Source organism: Capra hircus, chromosome 3 (genome assembly GCF_001704415.2).
Source record: "Capra hircus breed San Clemente chromosome 3, ASM170441v1, whole genome shotgun sequence".
Taxonomy (NCBI): domain Eukaryota; kingdom Metazoa; phylum Chordata; class Mammalia; order Artiodactyla; family Bovidae; genus Capra; species Capra hircus.
In genome coordinates, this window is record NC_030810.1 from 74596071 (window position 1) to 74609726 (window position 13656).

General features: G+C 35.7%; 1 protein-coding gene across 1 annotated transcript in view; it reads right to left on the reverse strand.

Annotated features, from left to right (window-relative positions):
- The window catches only part of DPYD (dihydropyrimidine dehydrogenase), a 926917-nt gene that overhangs the window by 455323 nt on the left and 457938 nt on the right, over window positions 1-13656 (reverse strand). The window lies entirely within an intron of this gene.

Sequence of the window (13656 nt, forward strand, 5' to 3'; positions counted from 1 at the left end):
ACAGGACCAAACCCCACACATACTAACAGAATGTATTCTAGAGTTGGGAAGCATTTCCTAGTTCTCAGTGAATTATGAACAGGTTCAGAAATCAGAAAGGAATCATATATTGATGTTTTAACATTTACATTAACACATTAATTTTTACATGAAAAAGCATTTTTTAAAATGTTTTTCTCTGAGCCTATGTGTATGTCACATAACATCCACTGCTCTTTGCAGGGCAATTTCTGACCCTTCTAAAAGACTTTCCCTTTTCTGGGGATTTTATGATTAGAAACTAGTAGGATTCCAACAGCCATAAGAAACAACAATTCTTTACCTTTTTTCTTTTCAGAAATATTAAAGATGAAGTTTTAGGGATGATTTAAAAGTCACAAAATCCAGTGAGCCAACTTCATTCTCACCTATGGCTTTTCACTAATTGTTTTTCTTGCCTAGAACTTTTGGGCCCTTACATTAAAAAAAAAAAAAAAAGAAAGCGAAAACCATTGCTAATGGGAAAATGTAAATAATATAGGAAAAAATTTGTCATAATAAGTACATTAGCTTAATTGGTAAAAGTAGAATGAGATGAGGTCTGAGAGACAGGCAGAACCTATATGATAAAGTGATCTGTATAAGAATTTTGGATCTTAGTTAAGAGCTATGAAAGCCATTAGACTATCTGAAGCAAAGGAGTGGCATGATGTGACTTAGGTCGTAAGAAACCAGTTAGACTACAGTACGGAGGAGACCCTTTAGCCTATGGTATGCAGACTGGCATGAAGGAAAGGCAGGAGCAGAAGCAGACAGGCTCTTGTAGGAAACTGGAATAGTATTTCTGTGAGAACTGATGGCGGCCCAGAGGTGGGTAATACTTACTAGTGGAGATAACTCCTTCAAGGAGATGGGCAAAATTATAGTGATTTTCTATGCTTTAATAAATGATTACATAACTATTAATGTTTTAGTTTGGCTTGAAGATGGTAATAATCGCAACTGTTACTGACATGGTGTTTAACATGTTACAAATCATTTTTTACATCTACTACTTTTTTTTAATTCAAACTGAGCTTCATTAGAAAACTATAAAAAAGGGAAAACAAAGGCTTTGCTGAAAACTGACTAACTGCAAGGTACTCTAGAATGCTTCCACTCACCCTTCCTTCCTCTCCTCCACTTGGGCCCAGTTTTACATTGCTGTCTTACAGCTCTCCCAGTCTTCTCTACCTTCATTCATATTTTTTCTCACAGGTATTTCACCTAATAACTTTCTAACACATTTAATCCCATCTCAGCAACTCTTTTGTGGAAGATCTGGACTAAAACAATTCTGATGCCATGTTAAACAGAAATAATCAATTAAGTGACAACCACAGCATCTAGAAAAATTTCTCAATATGAAAGAAATTTTGTAAAATTTAAGAAATTTTTGTAATTTATTTTCACATAATTAATATCATAAAATGTCACAAAATTTTCACATAATTTAAATTTGGCACAGACTTTAGTAATGCGACTGTGTTGAAATATAAATTTTGGTTGAGATTTTAAGGGGAATTAAAATAAATTATAAAAAGAAATTCCCATTGAGTAAATTTCCAAATAGGTGACAAAAATATGCTTAAGTTTTCCTTATACCCTTCACCTTCAACAGAATACAAAAGCATTCTGGAAATTATAAAATTATTTCTTTGGAGGACATTAATGGTGTGTTTTGAGTCTCATTGCCATACCAAACTCCAAGAGAGTAGTTAAAAAGAGACTCTCACAACACTTGATATGTGTTCCCTGCAATTTTATTTCCCTCTTGAAGGGTAAAAGCACAATGCATGGTGCCTGACTCTGTTTGATATGTCTGAAGGGTAAAGCCTGAGCTGCCTGCTACAGAAAGATGAGCTATACGAGATGCAACTGTACCTTGACCAGTCCGTACTTCTAGGATTTGTCAGGGCAAAGGCACTATGGGCAGTTTAGGAACCCTATAAAATAAGGCAGTGTGAGGCCACTTAAGCTCTATCCAATAGGGACACCTAGAGAGGCAAAGAGGTCTTAGCAGAGAAAAGTTAATGAACCCAATGGGCTCCCAGGAGTTGTGCAGGGAGTAAGCAATAACCAAAGACGCAAAGAACCATTGCTGTGCTTAGTCATTCAGTCATGTCTGACTCTCTGTGACCCCATGGACTGGGGCCTGCCGAGCTCCTCTGTCCATGAGGATTCTCCAGGCAAGAATACTGGAGTGGGTTGCCATGCCCTCCTCCAGGGGGTCTTCCTAACCCAGGGATCAAACCCAGGTCTCCCACACTGCAGCAAATTCTTTACTGTCTGAGCCACCAGGGAAGTCTCAAAAGAACGATGGGGGAGAGTATTCCCTAATGACTAGAGGAATTTTTGTAGAACCCATGTGAGCCTAAAAAAGTATGAGTCCTAAAGAAGAATATAGATGTAAAACTTCTATTTATCCAAGAAAATAAAATCACTCATCATGAACTGAAAGTGAAAAGTGAAAGTCAAAATCGCTCAGCCATGTCCAACTCTTTGTGACTCCATGGACTGTATAGTCCAGGCCAGAATGCTGGAGTGGGCAGCCTTTCCCTTCTCCAGGGGACCTTCCCAACTCTGGGATTGAAGCCACGTCTCCCACATTGCAGGCGGATTCTTCACCAGCTGAGCCACAAGGGAAGCCCATCGTGAAGTAGTGACATTTAAAAATTTATTCTTCACAATAATGCTTAATGCTATGTTAAATTCTGAAACATATTAGACTAGGGAAATAGTCAATAAGTAGGTACTTTCCAACTCCTTCATTCGGAGCTGCCTTCCAGAGGCTCACGTTTAAGAAAGGAAAAAAGGAACAAAAAAGAATCCATTCTATCTTATTTAATAAATCAATTTTATCAATTAAGTAAAATATTATAAATGTTTAAAGAATGTAGAGAAGATAACCATTGGTCAACACAGTGACAGAGGACTTGCATCATCACTGGTCTTTAAATATTAGAATAGGAGAAGAAGCCTTTGTAAGCAGAAACGGTAAAATTAAAGTGTCGATAATGGAAACATAAACCCCATGACTAGAATGGATTAATTAGAAAAGAGAGACTCTGTCTGTTTGGGAGAGGAAGTGGAAGTAATCATTGAAATGGTGAATGGAAGCTACATCATGATTAATAGTGACTTCCAAACTGAATTACACAATTCCTCTGCTTAAAACTCCTTCAGGTCCCTGTTATCTATACAATCACATTTAAATTCACAGCACAACAGGCCTTTTCCATAGTCACCACAGCTACTTATACCACCTTGCAAAACATGCTGAATCTCACTTAAGATTCAGCTGCTGAAACTTAAATATGCTTGGCACACTCAAGACCATGGATGACCATGTGCTATTCCTTCTGCCTAGAATAAAGATACAGCTCAAATGTGAAGTCATTTTTCTTTTTAAAAAAGTAAAATACTTATTTGGAAGTCACATTTTTAGTCTAAGAATCTCTGCTGTCTTGTGTCAACATTTAGTCCTGCATCTTCGGTGCATATTCTGAACGAGCTTAAATTTTCTAGAGCAAAACCATTTACACACACACATATACTCAGAGAGGCACACTATATGAATGGCCAGTGCCTAACAAATGTATGCTGAGTGAATAAGATTGAAAAAAAAAAGTGTATATAAAGACAATTAACAGCAGCTCTCAGAATACATCTAGTCTAGTCCATATACCTAAAAGTGACACTTATGACACTTTTAGATAAATTTTAACTTTAATAGAGGGTGAATTTGGCAGAAACTAATGATAAATTGTTCCAAACATATGGGATATTGTGCAAAAATGTGCAAATGAATAAGCAGAGCAGGATAAAAAGGCCAGTGGACTTAGCTGAAATGAAAGAATCAGATGGGGAAGTCAAGTAAGTAAAGGTAACTGATATATAAAGAGAAAGTGTTACTGAATGTTTCTCTAAAAAACCAGCTACTTCCTTCAGCATGTAGTGACACCTTATTTCAGAAACAGTGGTGAATATGAAGCAGTGAATACTGAATATAAGGCCCATTACAAATCATCTAAGAAAAAGAAGCATAAATACAACTACAATTTAAAACTGAACACATTCTTATAAAATAACAAAATAGCCAATGCAGGCATGTTTTTAATAAAAATCTGAAAGTGAGGTAACCACTTGGCTTTTATATTTAAAGTTTTATTTTAAATGAAGGATTCTTTACTGGAAAATTACATGGATGGAGGAGCCTGGCTGGCTACAGTCCATGGGTTTGCAACGAGCTGGACATGACTAAACAACTACCATACTTAAAGGAAGGATAAAGAGTATCCTTATGTAGTATGACAAGCCTCTTGTGAAAAATCAAGACAGAAAATACACATCCAAGGAGGGTATTATGGAATTCAAGTTATTTTAACTTTAACCAAGACTGTATCATTCAAATACACCTAGAATATGAATATTTTTCAGCTAGATAAATTTAAAATCTGCAATTGCGATTGAGACAGGATGAACGTGAAATCAGTTTCCCAACAGCAGGATTATACTTTGAGGAAATTTCCATTAGCCATAATTATGAGAATTTTCCATTAACCTTGATGCCATTTGCTTAAAAAAAAGGAACTGAATAAGAGGTATTTTCCACTACGTTAGGTTCTGCTACCAGCTAACTCAGATCAAAATTGTACACGTCAATTTATATTATTAAAAAACCTATTTGAGTCTCACTTTACCCATTCTACCAAAATGATTAACTAATTAACAAGTGTAAAATCACAGTCTGAAGTGGAAAAAAGGTGGAAAAAAGACGTAATTATATTGGAAAATTGATTGGTCTCCATAGTCAGCTAGCCCAAATGGTGAAATAGAAAGTAAAAAACAAAAAATTGAGAACACCTTAAATAACTTTAATAATGCACCAGGTTAAAAATACTACTTAGCTTATAATTGAAAGATTTATGCTTAATATTAGATGTGTGTTAATCTGTTTAGAAACATCACAATCTATATATATTCTTGAATAAGCCTGGCGTACATGACACGCTTGAAAATTATTCATTTAGAACTTCGGTCTAACTTGCAAGATTTAGCTTCATCATTGCAAGTGTAAACAATAATGGACATGCAATATTCTTTTGTTGTTGGAGAAATCAAGGTTACATCAGAGGAGAGCTTGCTAAATTGTCTTGAAGTGAACACTTGGATGAAAATCTCTCATAGGACTACTACATGTGGACTGCAGCCTTTAATAAAATGCGTTCTTTATAATCCGAGGATGCATCAATTTTACAAATTGTAAATTCAGTCAATTTATGAATATAATTCATCTAAATAACAAAGGGCTTCCCTCATAGCTCCATCCATGGGATTTTCCAGGCAAGGGTACTGGAGTGGGTTGCCATTTCCTTCTCCAGTGGGGTCACAAAGAGTCAGACAAGACTGAGTGACTTCACTTCAATTCCCTCATACCTCAGTTGGTAAAGAAACTGCCTGCAATGCAGGAGGCCCTGGTTCGATTTCTGGGTCAGTAAGATCTGCTGGAGAAGGGATAGGCTAGCCACTCCAGTGTTCTTGGGCTTCCCTTGTGGCTCAGCTGGTAAAGAATCCACCTGCAATGAGGGAGGCCTGGGTTCGATTCCTGGGTTGATTAACCATGTGAAAATCAAACTGTTACAACACAGAAATCATTGATGGTTTTATCATGCTAAAAGTTTCCCATATGAAAAGTTTATATTGAATGTGTTTAAATAATTTTAAGTCCTTACTTAATGTATAGATCTATATTAGGAAAGCAATATCATACAGTAAAAACAAATTACTTATGTACTAAATTTAAAGCCAGAACTATAGCAGTGAAAATAATGCAGTGAACCGTTGTTCATTTATTGTTTCACAGATTTTCATGATAAGATAATTTAGAAATGCAATAATAAAAAAATATTGGTTTTGATATAATCTTTTACAAACACAGATCTTCATTGCTCATAAGACTTTCCAAAAGGAGTTATGAGTAAATTGTGATTTTCTATATTGTAATCCAAAGAGAATTAGCTAGGCACTAAAATATTATTGTGTAACTTATTTGTGAAATTCCCCTTAACAATGTTAAAGATTATTTTCAGTATTTATAGTCCTGACAGTGTTAGTCCTAATTTTTGTCTGGTTGATAGGTGCTAGCAATTTGTGCAAATGCAGGCAACTTCCTCTCAATTAAGATAATGTGGACTGAAACAAGATTCTGGAAATCCACATGGGAGAACAGACAACCGACATGGTAAAAAGTGTGCAAACCTTATTATGGGAAGGAAAACAGGACTATTTAGAAAGAAAAAAGACAAGACTTGTGGATAGGACATGAGAGCTGTCTCCAAGTAACTGAAGAGCTGTCATGTGGAATTGTGGTTTAAATTAGAAGCCTATAATTATTCATTCATCTAACAAGTATGGCTTGCGTCCTTCTTATCTGCCAGACATGGTTCTTGGCACTGGGCATACAGTAGCGAGCAAGAAAGATAACATCTCTCTTCTTATGACGCTGACTTCAAATGGCTAAAACAGAAAGTAGACACATAAATACAAGAGTAAGAACACGGTAATTTCATATGGTGACAAGCACAGTGAAGAAAGAACAACCAAGGAAATGTGGGACAGACAGAATGAGATTTGAGTGGTCAGCAAAGAATTCCCTGAGGAAATGTTTCATGTGAAAACGGAAAGAGAAGCAGGAGCAGTTGTATAAAGAGGTGAAGGCAGAGCAAACACAAGTAAGCGGCCCTCAGAAAGGGAGGAGCTGCCCGTGTCAGAGGGCAGGGAGGGAGGACAGCACGGTTGGAGAAAGATGCTGCAGGACGACTGGCTCTTCATGAAAATGGATTCCCAGAGGTTTTTCATCAATCCATCTCTCCCCCGCCAGCCCTGCCTCTCAAGAACCAAAATACACATAAACTCCTAAGTGCCACTTTGCTTGAAGCAAGGGGTTGGGAGACCCTTGGTGCACCTGTTCAAATGAACTCCAAATGCTGATGGAGACAAACTGCCTTCATTTTTAGACATGAATGTATCCAGAGAGGATATATAGACAAAAGAGTCTGGATTTGTATCAAATAGATGGTGGTTCAGAACAAGGCATAGCCGATTTAAACCACTGAGTGAGAGAAGCCACACCTATGCTCCTGGGTCCTGTTTGAGAACCCAAGAACATGAATGAAGCTATCAGGGACCAGTCAGCCACCAAGAAGGCTGTCAAACAACAGATGCACTGGTGAGAACAAGTAACATATCACATGGGGCAAAAAGAAGCTTACCCAACTGAGCCTTGACCAAATTACCAAATTATAGGATCAAAAGAAGATTATTTATTGTTTTAAGCCACTAAATTATGGGACAGTTTGATGTATAGCAATAAATAAGTGAGACAGAAATGCTTGCTAAAACATGTGGCAACAGATTTCAGATTGAGAGGCAGGCAGAAGCCTCTCTTGAAAACTCAAGAATAGTCTGCTAGTAACGTCTGGGAGAATGCTAGCGGAAGCTGGGAATGCAGTGTGAAAACTGTTATTGGCGACTGGGAAAAGAGTGGACTGTATTATGTAGTGACAGAACAATTGGCAAGAATGTCACTGGTGATAATTCAAAAGACAGAAAATGTACATAATGCATTTGCAGATCCGACTAAAGATATCTCTAGACAGAATGCTTTAAGTGTTGGTTGAGTGTTTCTTCCCAAGTATAATAAGGTACTGTAATAGAGAAAAAAAGCCAAAAAGGATATATTTGATTGCCAGAGTAAAGCAAATGAGACTAGCATTTGCTGGATTGGAAAAAAAAGCTATTATTTATACTTTATCTCTCCTGGAAGGAGATTTTCAAACTAAGAAATGACCACAGGGTAAGGATGGCATCAAGAGCTTTGCTAGATGATACTTTGTTAGAACCTTACAAAGATTTTGCAGGAGTCCTAGTGGATTCTTTCAAGTAGACAATATCGATTCTAAGCATCTCTAGGATGCTGTCATAGCAGCAACACATATTCAAAATGGAGAGAAGTCTGTCTCAAGGAATTATGGATGTGGCTCTGGAGCATGATTCAAAAGGTTTTTAAGAGAGTTTTTCGTGACATCACTATGATCTAGGATTAAAATGGATAATTCAAAATAAAGGAAAGAATAAGAATTCCTAACTTTCTATGGGCAGAAACATTCTGAAAAGGCTACTCAACTGCCAACATGGGCCATGATTGGTCCTTTCTCAATAAAAGAAAACAAAACAAAACTCAGAAGGCAGAATCAACAGCCCAGAAGGTAGGGCCAGTAATGGAGAGGAACAATGGATTAGGGAACCACTACTTGGGAGTCGAATGGGCTTCCCCGGTGGTGCTAGTGGTAAAGAATCTGCCTGCAATGCAGGAGACCTGGATTCGATCCCTGGGTCGGGAAGATCCCCTGGAGAAGGGAATGGCAACCCACTCCAGTATTCTTGCCTGGAGAATCCCATGGACATAGGATCCTGGCGGGCTACAGTCCTTAGCATGCATGCATTCGAGAAATAGGTAAATACCATCTGCTCAATGGTGGGAAAAACAGCAAAATCAAATCACAAAGGGGCATACATGCAGCATGGAAGGATTATTGCAACTGTCTTTATAAACACACCACCTACAGCATGTATATTGCATCTTGTAACTTGTTTTGTCCCAAAATGTACAGCGGAAGTGACAGTGTGTGACTGGGGTCTCTGTCTCAATGGACCTTGAAGCTTCCACTCTTGCCTTCTTAGAACACCAAGAGGGAAGAGATATTATGAAGAGATGGATGGGGGCCAGCCATCTCAGCAATTACAGCAACTTCAACTAGACACATGAGTGGAGGCATCATGCCAGTCCCCAGGCATCCCTCCAACTGACTGCAAAGGCATGAATGAGCCCAGCACACATCATGTGATGCAGATGAACTTCCCATATGAGCTCAGCCAAACTGTGTGTGTAAGTGTGTGCGCTCAGTCATGTCTGACTCTTTGCAACCCCTTGGACTGTAGCTCACCACGCTCCTCTGTCCGTGGAATTTCCCAGGCAAGAACGCTGGAATGGGTTGCCACTGCCTACTCCAGGGGTCCAATCTGTGTCTCCTGCATCCCCTGCACTGGCAGGCAGATTCTTTACCACTGGGCCACCTGGGAAGCTCCTTCAACCAAACTACCAGTGGACGTAACTGAGTGAGAAAGCAATTGTTCCAAGGCCTTGGCACCTTATTTAACTTTCTCAGGCTATTATAGTTGAGCCTTGAACAATGCAAATTTGAACTACACAGTCCACTTCTTTGCAGATTTTTTTTTTCAATACTTAAGTACTATAGCACTATATGGGCCCATGGTTGGTCCAATCTGTAGATGTGGAACCACAAATACAGAGAGTTGAACTATAAAGCTATAAGCAGATTTTCAACTTTGTAGGGGGTCAGTGCTCCTACCACCCATGGTGTTCAAGGGTCCAACTGTATTTCATCTAAAAAACTTCACTATCTATCTTATAGAGATATTATGAAGATTCAATGAATAACTTATGAGCAGTATTTGGCAATGTCCACGTCCATACATTCTAAGTACTCAATAAATGGTAGTTAGTAATATGTATAAAAATAATAATCATAACAACGACCTCCAATTTCAAACAATAAGTTTAAGACGGTGATACAGAAGCAACCTTGAACAGAGACTGGAATTGCCCAGGTCAAATTTCTCTTCCCTAGATGGCACTACATGTCCATACTTGTTAGCCTTTCTCTGGGGTATTTATTTACTTGGAAGAAGAAAAAAAAAACACCATATTTTAAAATCAACAATTCATTTATGTTAATAAGTTAGACTAATTTATGTCATGATGTCTCCGAAGGCAGAACTATAAAACATGGATGCAACTTGTGAGAAGGCTGATTTGGGGACAATAAATGGAATATATTTCTAAACTAGATCTTTCTATAGCTATAGCCGGCTGCATTGCCTTAAAGATCTAGCATGTTCTGTCACTAAAAGGATTCAAGAACAGGCTACATTTTTTTTTTTTTTTTTTTTTTTTTGGTCAGGGCTCTTGACACATGAGCTTAGATAATTCAGCCAGGTAATTTTTATTTCCCTTGCTGATACTGTGTGATACTTACACTGTTTTCTAAAAAATTCTCTGTATTTTTAAAGGCTTAGTCAACAACCTAAAACTTAATATGCAGTCTATGCACTTAGAAATTCCACTGACATTTTCATTTTTAGACATATAAACATAAACTATAAAAGCAAACCTAGGATATGAAAATTTTAAATTGGCCTTTTCTCCCTTGATTGAGATCAATACTCAGAACAATCAATTTTTTTGTGTTAACTATCTGTTCATATGGCTAGAAAAAAAAAGCTCAATATGCTGTTGCCAAGAAATCTATCTATTCATTTACTAATTCATTTATCCAAAGAATATTTATGAAATATTTATCAAACTTTTCCTATACACTAAGCATTGTGCTGGGTGGTATAAGACTATTTTATGGCAACAGTTACAATCAATACTTTGATGCCAAAGAAATAATGAACAACCTTAAATATTTCTCAGATTTTAGTTTTCAGTATTTTATGTTGAGAGAAACTCATTATTTGTATATCTATTTACCTAATTATTTGATACTTAAAAAATAAAATATATGCATTCAAGACATTAAAAAATCAATCACAAGTGTACTGTAATATATATATATATATATAGGTATGTGTGTGTGTGTGTGTGTGTATATGAATAGCTTATAAATGAACAGAACTTCTGCTTAGGTTTGAATTTGATTTAAGATAGTGGTAAAGTCTTCTGAGTTTATCTGTATAGTAAAGATATATACACCCTGCAGTTAGATATTATTATTTGAAGTACATAATATGTTGCTACCTAAGAGAAATAAATAAAATACAATTAACAAAGCCAAAACGTTATCTATTTTCTATCAGTATAATGCAAACACAGGTAAGGAGGTTATTTTATATGAAATATTAAGAATATCCAATATTCCCAGTTAAACAGAGCATTACATCAGTTTGTAAATATCATTTTATAGTGATATTTCCAATATTGTCTTTATAAACAGGACTTCAAGAAAAGCAATCTAGGTATTTTGGGAAACTCTAAGCAACTCTGATTTGGGAAGAAAGAATACAGTTAATAAAGGCCAATTTTTATATTATTTAACACAAAAGTAAACACAGGTCTTTGTTATATTTAACATTCAAAGACTGATCATTTGCCTCTCTAAAGAAAGCACATACAGCTTCTATATAGACTGCACAGTAAAGAATAATATATTTCTGTTTACTGAGATATCAACTGGCATTTCACTGTAAGTCAATGGTCTATCATTGCTATAGCATATTAGACCTCAATCTGGCATCTATAAATGTCAAGCGTATATATATGTGTGTGTGTGTGTGTATATATATGATGAAAATCAAAGCATGCTCCAAATGCTCCAAAAATTAAAAAAAAAACAAGGGAAACAAAGTTCCCCTAAACATGCTTGCTGCAGAAATCAGTGTAATATTCAGCTGTCAATCTAGAAAAACAGAGGGACCCACACTGTCAGTAGGACAGGATAATAAAATTTCCAGCAGATGTTCAGACAGGGCTCTAATTTTTACTGAACTCCCTTGGTAAGCATTTAATTTCTTTATCATATGCAAGCTTGGCAAATTGTACTTCATCAAAACTGCATTGTGAAATATTAATATTTCATATGATAACAAAACTCCATAGAATAACCTTTGTCATATTAAAAGCATCCAAATTTCAAATGTCAGGACTCTGAATTTTAATACATTTTAAGTAGACTCTTGAAATTGCATACTAATTATAATGAGGATAATCTAAATTGGTATGTTATAATGTCACACAAATGTGTAGTACATACAATACTTGAATAGATGTCTTTAGTAGGAGGCTGTGAAAAACACAAGTTGTATACTACAACATTTCACCAATAAGAAAGCACAAAAATCATAGGACAATAATATATTTGAAATATATCTAATCATTAAATAGAGACAATATAAAAAAACAAAACAAAAAGTAGATCTTCATGATACAAACTGACTATGTTGCAAAATCATATATGGGAAGTAATCATTTTTTAAAATAGACTTACAGAAGCCCAAGGTGGCATCCTTATTTATGTCACTACAATCTGCATGAGTGCATTTAAAATAGTTTTTGCACAAATATTTTGTTATATCCATCATCAAAGTAAGTAAAATAAAGCTTCCTAAAACCCCCTATCATTATGTTTTATGTGCCAAATTTAATTTGCATTTGTCCATAACTCTCCTTTTGAAACATCATCACAGACTTCTGAATTGATAGATTAAATTCAAATTGGAGGTCTAGAAAGAAGTTAGCTTCCACATTCATTTCTGCTGGTGATCTTAATGAAGGCAACTGCTCTCAGGTTACTGAGAGAGACAGCTTCACAAATCAAACGCATGTCACCAACGGAGTAAAGACAAATGTCTCTGATTAATCAGAATTCAATTTTTGTAAGCAAAGAAACCAGCATATTCGAAGCAGACATCCTTTTTCCTACAATTCTTCACTTATTCCTGATTAGCCACCCATTTTTGTTTACATATAAAATTTTTTCAATAGCACAACTAGTCATTAAATGGTATCAGCGATTCAATTTTTCTCAATGGATTAAACATCGGATTAGAGCTTCTGAGTGATTCTTAAAGGAAGAATTGAAATACAAACAAATATAATGTCAATATTCTACAAAGCTGTAAACAACTGATTAAGGATATTCTGAAGCTAAATTCAGTATGTTGTTTATTTTTACACTTTATTTAACCAAAGAATTTCTGAGAATTCAGCCAATTTATTAAAAAAAATTCCTTTAGCTATTTAAATATAAAAATATTTAGGTATTTTTTTCATGCACTAGGTTTCTAACTTTTGAGGATTTCTAGATAATCGTGATCACATTTATACATAGCATCTTGTGAAGCTGTCAGAATGAGACAGCCAAGATGTTTTAGCCATAATAATGCCAGCTATTGATCCTAGTAAGAGGAGAAAGAAGAGAATGTGCTTAATGGGGCATTTTTGTTCTCTATTATTTTCTTTGCCTAAGGATAAGGCTGATTTAAATAATAATAGTCTTTTCTCAGTCACTAGATTCACACATTCTTATACATTATTACTAACTACCAGTAAGTATTAAATAAACCAATAGGTGTATCATCTAAAATTTTATCAATAAAAGGTAGAAAAATGTTAAATTTTGCTGATCTTTTCTAATTCAAAGTCATATGAGGATGCAACCCTCTATTGCATAAATTATCCTACTTTTAAAATGTTCACTTATATACTTTCTATATTTTAAAGACTCAATCTTAACTTTAATATGTAATTAATTTTCTACTAAGTATGTCCACTTGCAATGTGAGTACACAGTCGTAATGTCAAATTAAGCTCAGGTCAATGCATTTGGGGAAACATTTCTGTATTTAAAAATTCAAGAAAAATCTTTTCCAGGCACCAATTAAGTTATACTGAGTGATTCATCTTTACATGAATTGGTTTCCAGGATTATGTACAAATCAAATTCATTGTCTGAGCTGAGGCACGTGTTCTCATTCACGCACATTCAGAAATCA